Raw genomic sequence first — 23,608 nt, forward strand, 5'->3', positions numbered from 1 at the left:
ACATGCTTTAAGACATTGAATTACTTTGTTTTTAGAGATTTGATAAGTTTGTATTTTAGATTGTTAAAATAGACCTCTATGGTTCATTAAAGATGTATGCCTGATTCAATTATTCTTTTCAATGTCTTAAAAATAAGCATGTCCTGAGTATAGATGAGGCAGGATCTTTAACTTGTATTGATTTCCCCAGGACTTACCCAGTTTTATTAATAGCATTTCAAGTTCCATATTTTCAGAATTCCTTTGTTGTTGTTCAGTCACTAAATTGTCTTTGATGATTTGCAATCCCATGAACTGCAGCATGCCAGACTTCCCTGTCCTTCTCTATCTCCCAGAGTTTGCTCAAACTCATGTCTATTGAGTCAGCGATGCTATCTAACCATCTCATCCTCTGTGACCTCCTTCTTTTGCCTTCAATCTTTCTCAGCATCAAGGTCTTTTCCAATGAGTTGGCTCTTTGATTTGGGGCCAAAGTATTGGAACTTCAGCTCCATGCTCAGTTCTTCCAATTAAAACTCAGGGTTGTTTTCCTTTAGGATTGACCGTCTTGATCTCCTTGAAGTCCAAGGGACTCTCAAGAGTCTTCTCCAGCACCATAGTTTGAAAGCATCCGTTCTTCAGCACTCAGCCTTCTTTACAGTTCAACTTTCACATCCATATATGACTACTGGACAAACCATAGCTTTGACTAAACAGACCTTGGTGGGCAAAGTGATGTCTCTGTTTTTTAATATGCTGTCTAGATTTGTCACAGCTTTTCTTCTAAGGAGCAAGTGCTGTTTAATTTTTGTGCTGCAGTCACCATCCACAGTGATTTTGGAGCCCAAGAAAATAAAGTCTGTCCCTGTTTCCACTTTTTCCCCATCTATTTGCCATGAAGTGATAGGACCAGATGCCATGATATTAGTATTTTTTGAATGTTGAGTTTTAAATCAGATTTTTCATTCTCCTCTTTCACCTTCAAGAGGCTCTTTGTTCCACTATGCTTTCTGTCATTCATTTCAGTTGCTCAGTCATGTCCAACTCTTTGTGACCCAAGAACCGCAGCATGCCAGACTTCCCTGTCCACCACCAACTCCTGGAGTTTACCCAAACTCATGTCCATTGAGTTGGTGATGCCATCCAACCACTCATCCTCTGTCATCCCCTTCTTCTCCTGCCTTCAATCTTTCCCAGCATCACAGTCTTTTCCGATGAGTCAGTACTTCACATCAGGTGGCCAAAGTATTAGAGTTTCAGCTTCAACATCAGTCCTTCCAATGAACACCCAGGATGGATCTCTTTTAGGATGGACTGGTTGGATCTCCTTGCAGTCCAAGGGACTCTCAAGAGTCTTCTCCAACACCACAGTTCAAAAGCATCAATTCTTCGGTGCTCAGCCTTCTTTATAGTCCAACTCTCACATCCATACATGACCACTGGAAAAACCATAGCCTTGACTAGACGGACCTTTGTTGATAAAGTAATATCTCTGTTTTTCAATATGCTATCTAGGTTGGTCATAACTTTCCTTTCCAAGGAGGAAGCATCTTTTAATTTTATGGCTGCAGTCACCATCTGCAGTGGTTTTGGAGCCCCCCAAAATAAACTGAGTCACTGTTTCCACTGTTTCCCCATCTATTTCCCATGAAGTGATGGGACTGGATGCCACAATCTTAGTTTTCTGAATGTTGAGTTTTAAGCCAATTTTTTCACTCTCCTCTTTCACTTTCATCAAGAGGCTCTTTAGTTCTTCTTCACTTTCTGCCATAAGGGTAGTGTCATCTGCATATCTGAGGTTATTGATATTTCTCCCAGCAATCTTGATTCCAGCTTGTGCTTAACTCAGCCCAGCATTTCTCATGATGTACTCTGCATATAAGTTAAATAAGCAGGGTGACAATATACAGCCTTAAGGTACTCCTTTTCCTATTTGGAACCACTCTGTTATTCAATGTCCAGTTCTAACTGTTGATTCCTGACCTGCATACAGGTTTCTCAAGAGGCAAGTCAGGGGGTTTGGTACTCCCATCTCTTTCAGAATATTCCACAGTTTATTGTGATCCACACAGTTAAAGGCTTTGGCATAGTCAATAAAGGAGAAATAGATGTTTTTCTGGAACTCTCTTGTTTTTTCCGATGATCCAGCGGTTGTTGGCAATTTGATCTCTGGTTCCTCTGCCTTTTCTAAAAACAGCTTGAACATCTGGAAGTTCACAGTTCACATATTGCTGAAGCCTGGCTTGGAGAATTTTGAGCATTACTTTACTAGCATGTGAGATAAGTGCAATTGTGCGGTAGTTTGAGTATTCCTTGGCATTGCCTTTCTTTTGGATTGGAATGAAAACTGACCTTTTCCAGTCCTGTGGCCACAGCTGAGTTTTCCAAATTTACTGGCATATTGAGTGCAGCAGTTTCACAGCATCATCTTTGAGGATTTGACATAGCTCAACTGGAATTCTATCACCTCCACTAGCTTTGTTCATAGTGATGCTTCTGTCATTAATGTGGTATAACTTGCATATCTGAGCTTATAGATATTTCTCCTGGCAATCTTGATTCCACCTTGTGCTTCATCCAGCATGGCATTTCACATGATGTATTCTGCTCATACACATACATGTATTTTGCATGATGTATTCTGCACATGATGTATTCTGAAAGAAAAGCTATGACCAACCTAGACAGCATATTAGAAAGCAGAGGTGCTACCTTACCAACAAAAGCCCATCTAGTCAAAGCTATGGTTTTTCTGGTAGTCATGTATAGATGTGAGAGTTGGACTATGAAGAAAGCTGAGTGCCGAAGAATTGATGATTTTTAACTGTGTTGGAGAAGACTCTTGAGAGTCCCTTGGACTGCAAGGAGATCCAACCAGTCCATCCTAAAGGAAATCAGTCCTGAATATTCATTGGAAGGACTGATGCTGAAGCTGAAGTTCCTATATTTTGTCCACCTGATGCGAAGAACTGACTCATTTGAAAAGACCCTAAGCTGGGAAAGATTGAAGGCAGGAGGAGAAGGGGACGACAGAGGATGAGATGGTTGGATGGCATCACCGGCTCAACGGACATGAGTTTGAGCAGTCTTGGGAGTTGGTGATGGACAGGGATGCCTGGTGTGCTACAGTCCATGGGGTCACAAAGAGTCAGACACAACTGAGCAAGTGATCTGAACTGAACTGATTCTGCACGTAAGTTAAACAAGCAGGATGACGATAGAAAGTCTTGATGTATTCCTTTCTCAATTTTGAACCCGTCTGTTGTTTTGTGCACAGCTGTAACTGTTGCTTCTTTACCTTATACAGGTTTTTCAAACGGTGATTAAGGTAGCCTGGCATTTCCATCTTTAAGAATTTTCCAGTTTGCTGTGATCCACGCAAAGGCTTAATGTAGTCAGTGAAGCAGAAGTAGACAGTTTTTTGAAGTTCCCTTGATTTTTCCATGATTCAGTGGATGTTGGCAATTTGATTTCTGGTTCCTCTGCGTTTTCTAAATCCAGCTTGTACATATGGAAGTTCTTGGTTCATGTACTGCTGAAACCTAGTTTGAAGGATTATGAGCATAATTTTGCTAGCATGTGAAATGAGTACAATTGTGCAGCAGTTTGAACATTCTTTGGCATTGCCTTTCTTTGGAATTGGAATGAAAATTGACCTTTTCCAGTCCTGTGGCCACTGCTGAGTTTTCTAATTTGCTGGCATATTGAGTGCAGCACTTTAATGGCATCACTTTGAACTCAAGCAATTAGTCATGGTTGGCCACCCAAGGTTCAAGACACATCATTTATAATCATATGTTTATCACTTTATTATATACATGTTAATTATATTTTCCTATCATATGTTTTTCCCCCTTTTTGATCTTTATCTTTAAAGAATAATAAGCAGTAAACAATAACCTTTTATTCAAATTATAAAACTATTGTTTTGAAGCAGACATTTTTGCTTTCAAAGGAAGAAGGGAGCAACATATTATTGAAAGCAGTTGCATTTAATGCTTAAAGTGGTATTTCCTAAGTTGGATGCCTACATGGTTACCAGATGTTCTAGGAATTCATCTTAATTGATTATAATGTCTGACTTCAAAATGCACATGCATGGGTTTGGAAAATCTATCTGGTGGGCTCATGTAACCTCCTAAGATAATCCACTCTGATGGAAAGGAAAAGAGAACAGGTGTTAGCGTTATTGTTCTTAGATGATTTAGAACTGTTCATTTTTCTGCAATATGAGCATTTTGCACTATACATTTTCCCTCCATGCTTTGCTTTAGCACCTTACCATTTAGTTTGATACATTCTATTTTTGTTTGCCTACAATTTAAAATATATTCTAGTTTTCCTTTCAACTTGCTCATTGACCCATGAGATATTTATGTTGTTTAATCTCCAAGTATTTGGTGGCTTTATGAATAATTTCCTGGTATTGATGTCCAGTTTATGATCAGAGAAGACTCTCTGTGTGTACCAGTCATTTTAGTTGGTCGAGGTTGGCTTTGTGGCACAGATAAAAGAATGCTTAATCTGCTGCTGTTAGTTTAAATCAGTGGATATTGTTACTTCAGTAACAGTTTCTGAGAGTAATTTGAACCTCAGTTTCTGAGAGAGTTGTGTTGAAATCTCCATCAATAATTATGGATTTGTATATTTTTCCTTTTAATTGTATAGTTTTGTTTCATGTATTTTGAAGTTCTGTTGATAAGTTCATACATATTTAGGATTTTTATTTCCTCTTTGTGAATCTGTTTATCATTATGAAATTTCCCCTTTCATCCCAGGTAATGTGACATTTTCTGAAGTTTACTTTGTTATTAATATAGCCACCACAGTTTTCTTTTGATTTCTGTATGCATAGTGAGTTTTTCTTATCCTTTACCTTTTAACTTAAATCTTCATATGCAAATGAGTTTCTTGTAGACCATAAATATTTATACCTTACTTTATTATTCAATTTGACCGTCTCCACAGATTAATTAATATGTTTAGATCATTTACAGTAATATATGTAACTGTATGTGTGACTTGATTAAAATCCACTCAATTTGCTGGTTGTTTTCTGTGTGTTCCACTTGTTTTTCATTCCTACTTTTCCTTTTTTGCCTGGTTTTGAATTATTGGCATTATGATTCCATTTTAACTTCACTATTGGTTTATTATTTATTTGTTTTAGTAACTAAGTTGTATCCAACTCTTTGTGACCCCATGAATTGTAGCTGGCCTGGCTCCTCTGTCCTTGGGGTTTCTCAAGCAAGAATACTGGAGTAGGTTGCTATTTCCTTCTCCAGAGGATCTTCTCCACCCAGGGATCGAGCCCATGTCTCCTGCATTGGCAGGTGGATTCTTCACTGCTGAGCCACCATTGTTTATACATCTTACTATTTTCACTGTTTCCTTAAGATTTACAAATACATCTTTGATTAATCACAGTTTAAGGTGATAAAGAATCTTCCTTGCAATGTGGGAGTCCAGGGTTCAATCCCTGGGTTGGGAAAATCCCCTGGAGAGGCAACCCACTCCAGTATTCTTTCCTGGAGAACTCCATGGACAGGGGAGCCTGATGAGCTACAGTCCCTGGGGTCACAAAGAGTCAGACACGACTGAGTGACTCACACTTTCACACTTTTCATGTATAATGTCAGAAACTTACAACAGTATACTTCCAAATCACCCCTTTCACTTTCCTTTGCTATTATTGCCCAGATGTCTCTTAGGCATTAGAAAAATACAGCCCTCAGGCTAAAACCAGTCACATTCATTCAATTTTGTATAATTTATAGCAATTTTATGCTACAAGGACATAGTTGAGTTATTACAAGAGAGACCTTATGACCCACAAAGATGAAAATATTAAGTATTTACTATCTGATGCTTTAAAGCAAAGTTTGATGATTCCTGCTTTAGATAATCAGTTAATATTTTTAGTGCAATTAAAATATCTTTTCTATTTACCTTTATTTCAACCATATCCAACAATCTTTATTTTTTTTCTATAGACCCAAATTTTTGTTTTATGTCACTTTTTTTTTCTTGCTGAAGAACTTCTTTTAACATTTCTTGTAGTTCAGTTAGTAATGAATTCTCTCAATTCTGTTTAATTTGAAAAATATACTTATCCTTATTTTTGAAATAAGGATATTTTTGATGAATTTTTCTGCCACTTAATTTTTTAAATTGAAGAATATTTGCTTTACAGAATTTTGTGGTTTTCTGTCATACATCAAAAATCAGCCATAGGTACACCCATGTCCCCACCCTCCTGAACCTCCCTTCCATCTCCCTTCCCATTCCACCCTTCGAGGTTGTCACAGAGCCCATGTTTGAGTTCCTTGAGTCATACAGCAAATTCCCACTGACTATCTATTTTACATATGGTATTATAAATTTCCATGTTACTCTCTATGTACATCTCATCCTCTCCCTCCTCCCCTCCCTCCATGTCCTTAGGTCTATTTTCTATGTCTGTTTCTCCATTGCTGTCCTGAAAATAAATTTGATGAATACTTTTGATTAATCTTTTTCCTAGCATTACAGTTATTTTCCTTCAGTCACTCTAGTCTGGTTTGCCTAGTTGCTATTAAATCTTCTGCTCTACTTTCTTACTTTTCTTTGTATATAATTTGTATTTTATTTTCTGGCTGTCTTCAATATTTTCTCTTTGTCTTTAATGTTCAGCTGTTTGAATTTGATATGTCTCTGTTTGGGAATTTATTTTTCCTTGCCCCCTTTTATTTGTATTCTCCTTCTGGAATTCCAGTTATGCTTATGTTAGATTATTTGATGCTTTAATCTCTGCTTTTGATATTCTATTCTGTTTTACTTTTATTTTCCCCTCTTTTTTTTTTGAAAAATCTTTGTGTTTTAACTTGTATAATTTCTATTCACTCATCTGTAGACCCAATGATTCTTTTCTTGACTATGTCAAGTCTACTGATAAGTCAAAGTCATTTTTTCTAACTACTATCATTGATTTTTATTTTTAGAATTCTTTTAAACTTCCCTATTTTCTTTTTTTATGATGAAATTCCCATCTGTTTGTTAATTTTTTCTGTGTTTTACACCAGATCCTCTAACATATTAATCATAGTTTAAAAGAATTCCCTGTGCAATTGTCCTAATATTAGGTTGGTGCAAAAGTAACTGTGATTTTGCATTGTTGAATTTTGCCATTTGATATTGGAATATATTCTTAAATAAATGTGGTTATAATATATATCATTTTAATGTACATTTCTCACCCTTTTTTTTTGCTAATGTCTTTGTGACCCTGTGGACTGTAGCCCACCAGGATCTTCCATGGGAGTTTTCCAGGCAAGAATACTGGAGTGGGTTGCCATGCCCTCCTCCAGGGGGGTCTTCCTGACCCAGGGATCTAACCTGTGTCCCTTCTGTCTCCTGCATTGGCAGAGAGGTTCTTACCACTAGCACAACCTGGGAGGTCAATGACTTACTACTTGCTGTTTCTTTTGTATTTATTTTCAGTTCAGTTCAGTTCAATCGCTCAGTCGTGTCCGACTCTTTGTGACCCCATGAATCGCAGCACGCCAGGCCTCCCTGTCCATCACCAACTCCTGGAATTCACCCAGACTCACGTCCATCGAGTCATTGATGCCATCCAGCCATCTCATCCTCTGTCGTCCCCTTCTCCTCCTGCCCCCAATTCCTGCCAGCATCAAAGTCTTTTCCAATGAGTCAACTCTTCTCATGAGGTGGCCAAAGTACTGGAGTTTCAGCTTTAGCATCAGTCCTTCCAATGAACACCCAGGACTGATCTCCTTTAGGATGGACTGGTTGGATCTCCTTGCAGTCCAAGGGACTCTCAAGAGTCTTCTCCAACACCACAGTTCAAAAGCATTAATTCTTCGGCACTCAGCCTCCTTCACAGTCCAACTCAAACATCCATACACGACCACAGGAAAAACCATAGCCTTGACTAGATGGACCTTTGTTGGCAAAGTAATGTCTCTGCTTTTCAATATGCTATCTAGGTTGGTCATAACTTTCCTTCCAAGGAGTAAGCGTCTTTTAATTTCGTGGTTGCAGTCACCATCTGCAGTGATTTTGGAGCCCAGAAAAATAATGTCTGACACTGTTTCCACTGTTTGCCCATCTATTTCCCATGAAGTGATGGGACCAGATGCCATGATCTTCGTTTTCTGAATGTTGAGCTTTAAGCCAACTTTTTCACTCTCCACTTTCACTTTCATCAAGAGGCTTTTTAGTTCCTCTTCACTTTCTGCCATAAGGGTGGTGTCATCTGCATATCTGAGGTTATTGATATTTCTCCTGGCAATCTTGATTCCAGCTTGTGCTTCTTCCAGTCCAGCGTTTCTCATGATGTACTCTGCATATAAGTTAAATAAGCAGGGTGACAATATACAGCCTTGATGTACTCCTTTTCCTATTTGGAACCAGTCTGTTGTTCCACATCCAGTTCTAACTGTTGCTTCCTGATCTGCATACAAATTTCTCAAGAGGCAGGTCAGGTGGTCTGGTATTCCCATCTCTTTCAGAATTTTCCACAGTTGATTGTGATCCACACAGTCAAAGGCTTTGGCATAGTCAATAAAGCAGAAATAGATGTTTTTCTGGAACTCACTTGCTTTTTCCATGATCCAGCAGATGTTGGAAATTTGATCCCTGGTTCCTCTGCCTTTTCTAAAAACAGCTTGAACATCTGGAAGTTCATGGTTCACATATTGCTGAAGCCTGGCTTGGAGAATTTTGAGCATTATTTTACTAGCGTGTGAGATGAGTGCAATTGTGTGGTAGTTTGAGCATTCTTTGGCATTGCCTTTCTTTGGGACTGGAATAAAAACTGACCTTTTCCAGTCCTGTGGCCACTGCTGAGTTTTCCAAATTTGCTGGCATATTGAGTGCAGCACTTTCACCGCATCATCTTTTAGGATTTGAAAGAGCTCAGTGGAATTCCATCACCTCCACTAGCTTTGTTCATAGTGATGCTTTCTAAGGCCCACTTGACTTCACATTCCAGGATGTCTGGCTCTAGGTCAGTGATCACACCATCATGATTATCTGGGTCATGACGATCTTTTTTGTACAGTTCTTCTGTGTATTCTTGCCATCTCTTCTTAATATCTTCTGCTTCTGTTAGGTCCATACCATTTCTGTCCTTTATTGAGCCCATCTTTGCATGGTATTTGCAAGGGATACCAAGATCCCTTGGTATCTCTAATTTTCTTGAAGAGATCTCTAGTCTTTCCCATTCTGTTGTTTTCCTCTATTTCTTTGCATTGATCGCTGAAGAAGGCTTTCTTATCTCTTCTTGCTTTTCTTTGGAACTCTGCATTCAGATGTTTATATCTTTCCTTTTCTCCTTTGCTTTTCGCTTCTCTTCTTTTCACAGCTATTTGTAAGGCCTCCCCAGACAGCCATTTTGCTTTTTTGCATTTCTTTTCAGTGGGGATGGTCTTGATCCCTGTCTCCTGTACAATGTCACGAACCTCATTCCATAGTTCATCAGGCACTCTATCTATCAGATCTTGGCCCTTAAATCTATTTCTCACTTCCACTGTATAATCATAAGGGATTTGATTTAGGTCATACCTGAATGGTCTAGTGGTTTTCCCTACTTTCTTCAATTTAAGTCTGAATTTGGCAATGAGGAGCTCATGATGTGAGCCACAGTCAGCTCCTGGTCTTGTTTTTGCTAACTGTATAGAGCTTCTCCATCTTTGGCTGCAAAGAATATAATCAATCTGATTTTGGTGTTGACCGTCTGGTGATGTCTACGTATAGAGTCTTCTCTTGTGTTGTTGGAAGACAGTGATTGCTATGACCAGTGCATTTTCTTGGCAAAACTCTATTAGCCTTTGCCCTGCTTCATTCCGTATTCCAAGGCCAAATTTGCCTGTTACCCCAGGTGTTTCTTTACTTCCTACTTTTGCATTCCAGTCCCCTCTAATGAAAAGGACATCTTTTTTGGGTGTTAGTTCTAAAACGTCTTCAGCTTCTTCAGCATTACTGGTTGGAGCATAGACTTGGATTACTGTGATATTGAATGGTTTGCCTTGGAAACGAACAGAGATCATTCTGTCGTTTTTGAGATTACATCCAAGTACTGCATTTCTAACTCTTTTGTTGACCATGATGGCTACTCCATTTCTTCTGAGGGATTCCTGCCCGCAGTAGTAGGTATAATGATCATCTGAGTTAAATTCACCCTTTCCAGTCCATTTTAGTTCACTGATTCCTAGAATGTCGATGTTCACTCTTGCCATCTCTTGTTTGACCACTTCCAATTTGCCTTGATTCATGGACCTGACATTCCAGGTTCCTAATGCAATATTGCTCTTTACAGCATTGGACCTTGCTTCTATCACCAGTCACATCCACAGCTGGGTATTCTTTTTGCTTTGGCTCCATCCCTTCATTCTTTCTGGAGTTATTTCTCCACTGATCTCCAGTAGCATATTGGGCACCTACTGACCTGGGGAGTTCCTCTTTCAGTATCCTATCATTTTGCCTTTTCATACTGTTTATGGGGTTCTCAAGGCGAGAATACTGAAGTGGTTTGCCATTCCCTTCTCCAGTGGACCACATTCTGTCAGATCTCTCCACCATGACCTGCCCATCTTAGGTGGCCCCATGGGCATGGCTTAGTTTCATTGAGTGAGACAAGGCTGTGATCCTAGTGTGATTAGATTGACTAGTTTTCTGTGAGTATGGTTTCAGTGTGTCTGCCCTCTGATGCCCTCTTGCAACACCTACCGTCTTACTTGGGTTTCTCTTACCTTGGGCGTGGGATATCTCTTCACAGCTGCTCCAGCAAAGTGCAGCCATTGCTCCTTACCTTGGAAGAAGGGTATCTCCTCACCACCTCCCTTTCTGACCTTCAACGTGGGATAGCTCCTCTAGGCCCTCCTGTACCCACGCAGCCATGGCTCCTTTTTAGACTAGGGAAATGATGTTAGATGAAAAGCAAATTTGAGCAATTTTCTTATTCCTGTTCAAAATGGGTTGTAGAGCAGCAGAAAGCAACTTGCAACTCAGCAATGCATTTGGCCCAGGAAACTGCTAGTGAACATACAGTGTAGTGGTAATTCAAGAAATTTTGCAAAGGAGATGAGAGCCTTGAAGGTGAAGAGTGTAGAGGCTGGCCATTGGAAGTTGACAATGACCATCTTAGAGGATCATCAAAGCTGATCCTCTTACAACTATGCAAGAAGTTGCTGAAGAACTCAACATTGACCTTTCTACAGTCATTCAGCATTTGAAGCAAATCAGAAAGTTTGATAACTAGGTGCCTCATGAGCTGACCACAGATCAAAAAAGTCATCGTTTTGAAGTGTTGTCTTCTCTTATTCTACACAACAGTGATCCATTTCTTGACAAGATTGTGACATGCAATGAAAAGTATATTTTCTACAACAACCAGAGATGACCTGCTCAAAGGTTAGACCATGAAGTAACTTCAAAGCACTCCCCAAAGCCAAACTTGCACCAGAAAAAGGTCATGGTCCCTGTTTGGTGCTCTGCTGCCCATCTGATCTACTATAGCTTTCTGAATCCCAGCAAAACCATTAACATCTGAGAAGTATGCTCAGCAATAAATTGATGAGATGCACTGAAATCTGCAATGCCTGCAGCCTGTACTGGGTAACAGAAAGGGCCCAATTCTTCTCCGTGACAACACCCAGTTGCATGTCACGACAAATGTTCAGTAGTTGAATGAATTGGGCTACGAAGTTTTGTCTCATTGACCTTATTCACCTGACCTCTCACCAACCACCTACCACTTCGTCCAGAATCTCAACAACTTTTTGCAGGGAAAATGCTTTTACAACCAGTAGGAGGCAGAAAATGCTCCCCAAGAGTTTGCCAAATCCCAAAGCATAGATTTTTTTTTTATGTTACAGGAATAAACCAACTTACTTCTCATTGGTAAAAATGTGTTGGTTGTAATGGTTTATATTTTGATTAATAAAGACATTTTTGAATTTAGTTATAATGATTTAATATTCACTGTCCAAAACTGCAATTATGTTGCCTAATAATTGCACCAACCTAATAATTCTGATGCTTTTATTTAGGTATTTTCTAGTGTTTTGATTTTAAGTTAACCAATCTTTTCTCTCCCAGTATCTAATCTGCTAAACAGATTCTGTAGCATATTTTCTATTCTCTATTGAGATTCTCTATTTCCTTATGATGTGTATGCTTTACTTTAAATATGTCAATATATTTTGAATCACTGCTTTACAGTGTCTGGTAATTACAACCTTTTTTTCCTTTTTGGCATCTGGGCCTGTTTACTTATTTTTCTTCTTTGCATGCATGCTAAATTGCTTCAGTCATGTCTGAATTCGTGCAACCCTATGGAGTGTAGCTTGCAGTCCTCTGTCTGTGGGTCTCTAGGCAAGAAATCTGGTGCGGATTGCCATTTATTTCTCCAGATTCATCTTCTTTACAATATCTAGTAATTTTTAATTAGATGATGGACATTATTGAGCTTACATTCTCGAGTCTCTAGATTTTATGATTTTTGTTAATAAAATGATAAATTATGTTCAAGTAGACAGTTAATTTTCTAGAGCATGTGATTGATTATTTTGAGGGTTTTAAGCTTTATTGGGAAATTTGTATGGTGGGATTTTTTGTAATGCTTTATTAGCTAAATCTCATGTATGTTTTTTCTTAATTTTAATATATGCTCAGCTTAACTTCAAGAAGAGAAGTGTGGTACATGATAACCTATTATAAGGATCTGACATTAGACATTGACATTCACAGTCAGGTGCCTTATTTAGAAGAACCATTTATCTTCACTCATTCATTCACCTATCAATTATTTTCCCATGAGAATGAAAAAGATAATAATATAGAAAAGGCAGATTCATGGATTTTAGAGTGGGTAATGTACAAAGGATGTTGGGAATTCTGAGGAAAGAGTAGAGACTTCTGGTTTCAGGAGGTGATGGGAAGTCAGATTCGTGGAAAGAGTGACATTTGAATTGGATATTGAAAGATTTACATCATGAGGTCTGATGGAGGTAAAGATATCCCAGGCAAAGCTAAGGCATATAAACAATTTTGGAGAATCAGTAAAAATCAAGTTTTCAGATGTATTTGGTGGGAATAATTGTACCATACATGGTTATTGTACATGTAAAGTGAAATAATGCATTAAATTGCTTGAAATTTGTCATGAGTTATATAATAAAATATTGTTTATTTTTCAGATTTTGGGAGCATTTTTTAAACACAGATGCTAAGGCTTATATATCATTTAAATATTAAGTATGTATATCTCATTATCTTTTTAACAGATACTTAACACTGTTGCTATTTTTGTAATTGAAATTATTAAGTATTTATTGTTATATTTTTCAGATTAGTCATCATATATTGAAGACCTTCTATAAAGATAGATATTTTAATACTCCATTTTTAATCCTGGTTATTACTCAGAAATACATGTCATAATAGAGAAATATGCTTTGAACTGTCTCTGAAAGGTTTGGATCAAATATCTGAACAGTTATACAAAGAGAACTTCTTCACTTCTTGAGTTACACATATTTTACATTTGAAGCTTGTAATTGGTCTTTGTCATGTTTGGTGACCTTGATGTTTTGACATCATGCCAAACATTAAAATGTATCATTTAGATTCATGATCTTGTGTTACATCTAGTAATTGATCCATTCTTTATTAGGTTAAACCTATTTGGATTTGGAAGAATGGGATTCTTGCTAATTAACCCTAACTGTTATGAAGAAATTAGGTGGCAGATTGACACTGGCAGTTTATTTTACAATGTTGTTTATTCAGTGTTTAGAAAAGCATTTAATTATTTAATCTAATAACCTGTAAAATAATAGATTGCTCTGCAGAATTTGGCTTTGAAGTAAAAAAAAAGTAGATTTAGACACAAAATTAGGTAAATAGTAATGAAAATATTTAACACCCAGGAGCCAAAAATCCATTTAAATAGCATGCTGACTTTTAATAGAAAATTACATAAATTTTTTGGATTTTAATTATACATAGCAATAAATCAGTAAGACGATGCATTACTATGTTGAAAGAAATATGGTTCATCAGTTCAGTTCAGTTGCTCAGTCATGTCCAACTCTGTGAACCCATGGACTTCAGCAGGTCAGGCTTCCCTGACCATCACCAACTTACAGAGCTTACTCAAACTTGTGTCCATCAGGTCGATGATCCCACCCAACCATCTCATCCTCTGTCATCCCTTTCTCCTCCTGCCTTCAATCTTTCCCAGCATCAGGGTCTTTTCAAATGAGTCAGATAGCCATCAGGTGGCCAAAGTATGGAGCTTCAGCCCCAGCATCAATCCTTCCAATGAATATTCAGGACTGATCTCCTTTAGGATGGACTGGTTGGATCTCCTTGCAGTGCAAGGGACTCTCAAGAGTCTTCTCCAATACCACAGTTCAAAAGCATCAATTCTTCAGTGCTTAACTTTCTTTATGGTTCAACTTTCACATCCATACACAAATACTGGAAAAACCATAGCTTTGACTAGATGAACTTTTGTTGGCAAAGTAATGTCGCTCCTTTTTAATATGCTGTCTAGGTTGGTTATAGTTTTTCTTTCAAGGAGTAAGTGTCTTTTAATTTCATGGCTACAGTCATCATCTGCAGTGATTTTGGAGCCCCCCAAAATAAAGTCTCTCACTGTTTCCATTGTTTCCACATCTATTTGCCATGAAGTGATGGGACCAGATGCCATGATTTTCATTTTCTGAATGCTGAGCTTTAAACCAACTTTTTCACTCTCCTCTTTCACTTTCATCAAGAGGCTCTTTAGCTCCTCTTAGCTTTCTGCCAGAAGGGTGGTGTCATCTGCATGTCTGAGGTTATTGGTATTTCTCCCTGCAATCTTGATTCCAGCTTGTGCTTCGTCCAGCCCAGCATTTCGCATGATATACTCTTCATATGAGTTAAATAAGCAGGGTGACAATATACAGCCTTTACGTACTCCTTTCCCAATTTGGAACTCATCTGTTGCTCCATGTCCGGTTCTAACTGTTGCTTCTTGACCTGCATACAGATTTCTCAGGAGGCAGTTAAGGTGGTCTGGTATTCCCATCTCTTGAAGAATTTTTCAGAATTTGTTGTGATACACACAGTCAAAGGCTTTAGTGTAGTCAATAAAGCAGAAGTAGATGTTTCTCTGGAACTCTCTTGCTTTTCTGATGATCCAACAGATGTTGGCAATTTGATCTGTGGATGTTCTCAGTTCACATACTGTTGAAGCTTCACTTGGAGAATTTTGAGCATTACTTTACTAGCATGTGAGATGAGTGCAATTGTGTGGTAGTTTGAGCATTCTTTGGCATTGCCTTTCTTTGGGATTGGAATGAAAACTGACCTTTTCCAGTCCTTTGGCCACTGCTGAGTTTTCAAAATTTGCTGGTATATTGGGTACAGCACTTTCACAACAGCATCTTTTATTTATTCATTATTTTTTTATTTTTAATTTTATCTTATTTTTAAACTTTACATAATTGTATTAGTTTTGCCAAATATCAAAATGAATCTGCCACAGGTATACATGTGTTACCCATCCTAAACCCTCCTCCCTCCCCATACCATCCCTCTGGGTCGTCCCAGTGCACTAGCCCCAAGCATCCAGTATCGTGCATCGAACCTCGACTGGCATCTCATTTCATACATGATATTTTACATGTTTCAATGCCATTCTCCCAAATCTTCCCACCCTCTCCCTCTCCCACAGAGTCCATAAGACTGTTCTATACATCAGTGTCTCTTTTGCTGTCTCGTACACAGGGTTATTGTTACCATCTTTCTAAATTCCATATATATGCGTTAGTATACTGTATTGGTGTTTTTCCTTCTGGCTTACTTCACTCTGTATAATAGGCTCCAGTTTCATCCACCTCATTAGAACTGATTCAAATGTATTCTTTTTAATGGCTGAGTAATACTCCATTGTGTATATGTACCACAGCTTTCTTATCCATTCATCTGCTGATGGACATCTAGGTTGCTTCCATGTCCTGGCTATTATAAACAGTGCTGCGATGAACATTGGGGTACACGTGTCTCTTTCCCTTCTGGTTTCCTCAGTGTGTATGCCCAGCAGTGGGATTGCTGGATCATAAGGCAGCAGCATCTTTTAGAATTTGCAATAGCTCAACTGGAATTCCATCACCTCCACTAGCTTTGTTCATAGTGATGGTTCCTAAGGCCCACCTGACTTCCCATTCCAGGATGTCTGGCTCTAGGTGAGTGATCACACCATCATGGTTATCTGGGTCATGAGGATCTTTTTTATATAGTTATTCTGAGTACACTTGCCATCTCTTCTTAATATCTTCTGCTTCTGTTAGGTCCATACCATTTCTGTCCTGTCTTTTCTGTCCCAACCATTTACTGTGCCCATCTTTGCATAAAATGTTGGCTTGGTATCTCTAATTTTCTTGAAGAGATCTCTAGTCTTTCCTGTTATATGTTTTTCCTCTATTTCTTTGCATTGATTACTGAGGAAGGCTTTCTTTTCTCTCCTTGCTATTCTGTGGAACTCTGCATTCAGATGGGTATATCTTTCTTTTTCTCCTTTACCTTTAGCTTCTCTTCTTTTCTCAGCTATTTGTAAGGCCTCCTCTGACAACCATTTTGTATTTTTGCATTTCTTTTTCTTAGGGATGGCCTTGATTACAGAACTTCCACAGGAGTGGGGAAACAGACTCTTGGAAGGCACAGACAAAACCTGTGTGCACCAGGAGCCAGGAGAAAGGAGCAGTATCTCCACAAGAGACTGATCCAGACTTGCCTCTGTGTGTACAGGAGTCTCTGGTGGAGGCGTGGGTCAATAGTGACCTACTCTGGGGTCAAGGGCACTGAATACAACAGTGTGTGCCTAAGTCCTTTTGAAGGGGTACTACCATTATCCCTATCTTAGTTTGGCCTCAGGCCAAACAACAGGGAGGGAACACAGCCCCATCCATCAACAGAAAATTGGATTAGAGATTTACTGAGCATGGCCTGGTCCATCAGAACAAGACCCAGAATCCCCTGCACAGTCTCTCCCATCAGGAAGCTTCCAGAAGCTTCTTATCTTTATTCATCAGAGGGCAGACAGAATGAAAACCACAATCACAAAAGCTAATCAAACAGATCACGTGGACCACAACCTCGTCTAACTCAATATTGTTCATAAATTGAGGTCAGTCAGTCATGTCTGACTCTTTGCGGCCCCATGGACTATAGCTTACCAGGCTCCTCCGTCCATGGGATTTTCCAGGCAAGAGTACTGGAGTGGGTGCCATTTCCTTCTCCAGGGTATCTTCCTGACCCAGGGATTGTACCCAGGTCTCCCACATTGTAGGCATATGCTTTACCGCCTGAACCACCAGGGAAGTCTCCTAAGATTGTTCATAGGAGTCAGGATATCATAGGAGACATCTCTGTGTTCAAGAACATCAGAAAAGAGGGCTTGTGATTGATGCAAGCTTCTGATATGGAGGCAAGCATTTTTATTTCCTTTTAAGTGAGAGCTCATAGGCATTCTATAGCATTTGTTGAGCTGCTTCTATTTTTTCAGTTAATGAGAAAACAGATAATCAAATATAGCTGTAGACTTCAGGATTCTTACAGTTAGATAAGACACATTTGTATGGGCTAATACAATTTTTTAAAGTTTCTCATTTAACTGCTTTATAAACAAGGAAATTATGTGATTTTAGCTATTCACAGAATTATAGGATTTGGGGGGCAGATTTGGGGCTTCATTACAGGGGTTTTTTTCCTTTTTAAATTAAACAATAAAAGATGGCTGTGTCTCATTTTATCCTTCTGTAAAATGGGCACTGTTATCATGCCTTATATATTTTATCATAATCATTGTAAGCATTAACTAAAGAAATACTTGTAGAACAAATATTAACTATTAGGAACATATTAAGGACTCAGTATGTGAAACTATCAGCAGCAGCATTGGTTCTCTGTTATCTGGCAAAGATTGTACTTAGTGTTACAGTAATTTAAATGAAAGAATGATAATGAAGAATAAAGAAAGCAGATTTTCAGTCAGGTGGTAGAAAACCACACTACACTCTTGTAAAACTAGGCTTCTAGTGAACGACAGTTTGGGTGTTAATTTTCTGCCACTCACTAACATTAGAATTATGGAAAATTTAGTTTTAAAAGCTTCAGCTTTTTTCAGTTTATAATAATAAAACTTTTGCCCAAGTATGTCAGGTGCACAAAATTGGTGTATTATTAATATTCATTGTATGTTAGCTTTTATTTTACTATTACTCAAACAATTTAATAAAATCTGGCAAGTGGCTAGTTAGGTCAGTATAGTCAGAGAAAATATACATTCAAACTACCTTGTACTATACACATAGAATTTAATCCTCAAATTTTAGTAACATTAAGGTTGGATTGTGCCAAGGCTATAAATGAAATTTTAAGTTGTCTTAGTAACAACTAAAAATATTTTATTTTCTGTTTCTTTTCCATTTTACTTTGAGTTTTGCTGTCTTTTTTAAAAATAAGGATCTCTCAATGAAATGTATTTAATGAGAACTCTTTAAAAAGTTACTATAATTAGTGTTGAAATAATGCTGATAAGTAATATATAGTGATTATATAAATTTTACACTAGATTTTTCTCTATTACAATTATTAAAAGATTGGAAAAGCTTGGTGTCTGTTATGTTAATCTAACAGAAGCAATGAGGACAGAATCTTATCATTTCATATTGTATTGCTCACTGCCAGCAAGGTGAATTACAACTGGAAAAAGAATCCTGACCTCCCACTGTACAAAGGGAAATTCTGTACTGATAGATGTTAACTTTGAGATATATATATATATATATATATATATATATATATATATATATATAAGATTTCTAGTGCTTTTAGAAATTAGAAGGCATGTATCATAATATATTGACATTAATTTAATGATAAGGAAAAAATAGAAACAAGTAGAAAGAAAGCAACAGGTTCATTTTTTTTTCCTTTGTCCTTTAAAGATCCAACAGACATACTTCAAAAGTTAGGGGATATTAAATATTAATATCTACTGCTACATAACAATGAATCCAAAACCTAGGAGCTTTAAAGAACGCACATTCATGTTGGGAGTGACTTAGTGGGTGGTTCTGGCGTAGGTCTCTCATGTACTTGCCGTCAAGCTGTTGGCTAGGGCTGCAGTCTCATCTAAAGGCTTGACTGGCATAGAGTCTGTGTCTGATGTCATTCACATGCTGCTGAGAGGCCTCACTTGCTCATCGGCTGTTGCACTGAGAGCACCACGTCTTCTCTGGCTGTTGGCCAGTGGCCTCCTCAGTTCCCTGTCATATTAGCTTCTCTAAGGGGCAGCTCACAACATAAAATCTGCCTTTCCCTATAGTAAGTAATGCAAGAGAGAGAGAGAGGGCCACAGGGTTTTATAACTCAGTCTTGCCAATGACAAACCATCACTTTTACTGTATCCGATTGCTTATACATACCAACTCTGGTGTGAAGTGAGAGGAGCCATTACAGGACTGTAAGTAGCAGGAGGCAGGAACCGTGGAGAGCCATTTTGGAAACCAAGGGAAAAGTTGTCCCCCTTACTTGCTGACAGACAGAGTTGCTACCCTGCTTTACCTAAGGCTCTTGGGCCTATATCCCCTGCCCTGAATGGTGATGTCTGTGAGACTAGCCTGTAAATTCAATAAGTCCTTACCTTATTGATTACTTGGTAAAACAGCAAAGGTTCTGGTCTTAGCAGACATTTGCTTATTTTTTCCCATGGCTTTCTCCACAGAGCCCTTTAGTCTGCTTGGACAGCCCTTCAAGGTTCTGAATCTCTCTACAAAGTGGGTTGAAAGGAGGCCTCATTGAGGAAATTTACATAAGGTAGTAGAATTCATTTTATATCATCTCACCTCTAGAGTTCATGCTTATATAGCTATTCATCTGCATCCAAGGCTGGATGGAAAACAATTATTTCATAGTTTAGGACTCCTCACCTCTCTTTTGTGAACAAAAGAGGAATTGGCTAAAACTGGGATCATTTCCAATAGACTGTTAAAGGAAGGTCATAGTTGGATTATCTCCGTGACCAGCTGACATGTATAATATTTGAAGACCTGATGAAAATAGAAAGCTTAACATATCAATTAGTGGTTTATTAAACTAGTCATCCCTGGCTGGAGGAATTTTGTTTCATTTAAATTGCATATATTTTTCACTCAGACAGATGAATGAAAGAGTATTTAGGCTTTACTCCTGTTGTGACCAGATGTTTTTTTTGTATGGTTGATTCTGGGCATCTGATGAATGGCAGGCAAGCCACAACCCCAAGGTCTCTTTGCAGGAACTGCCTTATTTTCTCTTTCCATATGTTTTTGAGCCTGCATTTTGAAGTTGAGCTTAAGTGTCTATACAAATATACGAACGGAGTGACGATTTCTTTATCCAGTGCCATAAGCTGTGCATGACTTGAGGAGAGTAGCAGGAAAGAGTGTAGCCTTGCTCTGAAGAGTGGGGATACTCTTTCAGCTTAATTAATCATATGGAGTGGGTTTTATTACTGTTTCCAATCATGTGCTCCATGCTGAGAAGGTATACATCCATTCCTTTTGCCATGTGACTGTCAGTGCCTTCTACTAGGCAGAATATACTTCCCACCTCATTGTTAAGCTTGACCACGTGACTTTGCACACTCGCAGAAATAGCCTTTTGTCAACCTGAATCCTTGAGTAAGATATATGGAAGAGAGCTGAACAGAGTTGTAGTAACTCAGACTTGTGAATGAGAAAGGTATGTCTATTGTTGCAAACTGTTTAGATTTCGAGTTGTTTTTTCCTATAACCAAAGCTGATTGTTTCTGTTGTTCAGTCGCTAAGTCATGTCTGACTCTTTGCGACCCCATGGACTGCAGCATGCCGGGCGGGTGTACCTGTCCTTCACTATCTGCTGGAGTCTGCTCAAACGCATATCCGTTGATTCAGTGATGCCATCCAACGGTCCCATTCTCTGTCATCCCCTTCTCCTGCCCTCAGTCTTTCCCAGAATCAGGGTGCTTTCCAGTGGGTCAGCTCTTCGACTAAAGCTGATTAGTACACTATATAAACTGTGAAATGGTCATGTAGAAAGTATGTCATGATTCCCAAACATAGGACAGGCTGTCCCCTTGAACTCCCCACTAAAAAAGGGCTGGTGACATCCATCGTTTTAAGATATACTAAAGTAATGAGGAAAATGACTTGCAAACATGAAGAATACCCATAAGTTACATTTTCTATCTCTACATAAGGGTTTCCCTTATAGTTCTGTTGGGAAAGAATCCGCCTGCAATGCAGGAGACCTGGGTGCGATTTCTGGGTTGGGAAGATCCCTTGGAGAAGGAAATGGCAACCTACTCCAATATTCTTGCCTGGAGAATCTCATGGACAGAGGAGCCTCATGGGCTACAGTCCCTGGGATTGCAAGAGTCAGACATAACTTAATGACTAAACCACCACTATCTCTACATAATGGATGATCAATAGGCTAGATGGTGGTGAGCAGCTTAAGTTAAAAAAGAAAAGTGCGGTACATGTTATAAAGATTTGATATCAGAAGGTTTGCAGCAAAATGAATATTTAGAACTATGGGATCTTTATCTATTCATTCACCCACCAATTATTATTTGCATAAGGACTGAGAGGATATTAACAAGGAAGAGACAGATCCCTGGACTAGAACAAGAAATGTGCAAAAGATGGTGGAAATCCTAGGGGAAAAGTAGAGACTTTTGGTTTCAGGAGGTGGTGGGAAGACTTATGGAGGACCTGACATTTGAATTGGACCTGGAAGAAGGGAAGGATTTACTTTACAAGGTTTGATGAAGAAAAACACATTCGAGAAGATAAGATTCATCTTAGAATATTATGATGTCAGGGATGGAAAAATATGGGATATTTATGAGACACAATAAGCATTTTAACTGTAATGGAGCATAAGGCACATTGAGGAAAACAGGCTCAGGTGAGAGTGTGGAAAGAATGGAATTCAGGCTTTGATTTTTAAAAACTGAGGAAGCATCAGAGATTTTCAAATAAAGGATTATATGACTACTGTTATTTCTTTTTTTTTTCTTTTAATTTTTTGGCTGCATAAGTCTTGGTTGGGGCTTCCCAGGTGCCACAAGTAGTAAAAAACCCACCTGCCAATGCAGGAGGCATGAGAGACATGGGTTAGATTCCTGGTCAGGAAGATCCCCTGGAGGATGGCATGGCAACCCACCCCGTCTTCTTGCCTGGAGAATCCCATGGACAGAGGAGACTTCAGGCTACAATCCATAGAGTTGCAAAGAGACAGACATGACTGAAGTGACTTAGCATGCACACACAGGTCTTAGTTACTGTGTTTGGCTATCTCTAGTTGCAGCGTGGGTAGGCTTTTCCTGTTGCAGTGCTTGGGCTCAGTTCCCCTGTGGTATATAAGATCCTAGTTCCCAACCACAGATCAGACCTGTGTCCCCTGCAGTGGAAGGCAGATTCTTAACCACTGTATCTCCAGGAAAGTCCCATGACTATTGTTATTTCTCAGATATACATGTAGATAGATAGATATAGCGGCAATAAATTTAACTCATCTATTGTTCTTCTGTCATTCCCCTTTCTAAATAACAAAATGTGAAAAGAAATACTTAGGAACCTTATCAAATTGAGGGCTTCTTAGAGAGTTCTGATTTCTGGCAATGAAATCTTATCAAATTTTGCTTTCATCATTCACCTGTTTAGAAACTCTGTCTTTGCTTACCTCCTGTTCATAAATTCAAATTACATTGCATAGTTGCCAGCTTTTCTGTAACATGATTTCAAGATTTATGTTAGGACTTCCAGGTGAAGACTTCCATTGGAAGTCTCCAATGAATAGAAGAATAGGAGGTGACAGAAAGAACATAAGAGAGAATCTGAATTCTAGTGGCCATAAAAGGTAATCTTGCTCTCTGTTAAGGAGGCAACCCAGTCATTTTACATCCAAAACTACTTGCCTATAGGTCATACACATAAGTGATAGAACTGACGTTAACTTCAGGTGTGCTTTACTATATAGTAATTTACAGCCTTTACTATTATTACCTGATATTGGAGAGAACAAGAGTTTATCATATTTGGCAAAACTTACCAGGTATCCCACAAATTCCAGGATATTGATCTAAATAGTTCTAACATCTAGAGCATTCTTAGTTTTTTAGGCTGATTTCAAAGGCAGATATTCAGTATCCTGCTTACTTGAATCATTTGAGATAAACCTTAGAATAGGTATTCTAGTAGTATGTGAAAATTTTGAAAATTACCTAATTTTATCCATTCTTGGTTATTATCATTACTTCTCTTGCCCTGTAGATGTGCTGCTGTTCAGTCACCCAGTTGTGTCCAACTCTTTGCAGCCTCATAGACTGCAGCATGCCAGCCCTCCCTGTCCCTCATCATCCCCTGGAGTTTGCCCAAGTTCATGTTTGTTGCATCAGTGATCCATCTGGCCATCTCATCCTCTGAAACCCTCTTCTTCTACCCTCAGTCTTCCAAGCATCAGACTTTTCCAGTGAGCTCTCTGTTTGCATCAGATGACCAAAATACTGGAGCATTAGCTTCAGCATCAGTCCTTCCAGTGAATATTCAGG

This window comes from Bos taurus, chromosome 1, assembly GCF_002263795.3.
Source record: "Bos taurus isolate L1 Dominette 01449 registration number 42190680 breed Hereford chromosome 1, ARS-UCD2.0, whole genome shotgun sequence".
NCBI classification, from domain to species: domain Eukaryota; kingdom Metazoa; phylum Chordata; class Mammalia; order Artiodactyla; family Bovidae; genus Bos; species Bos taurus.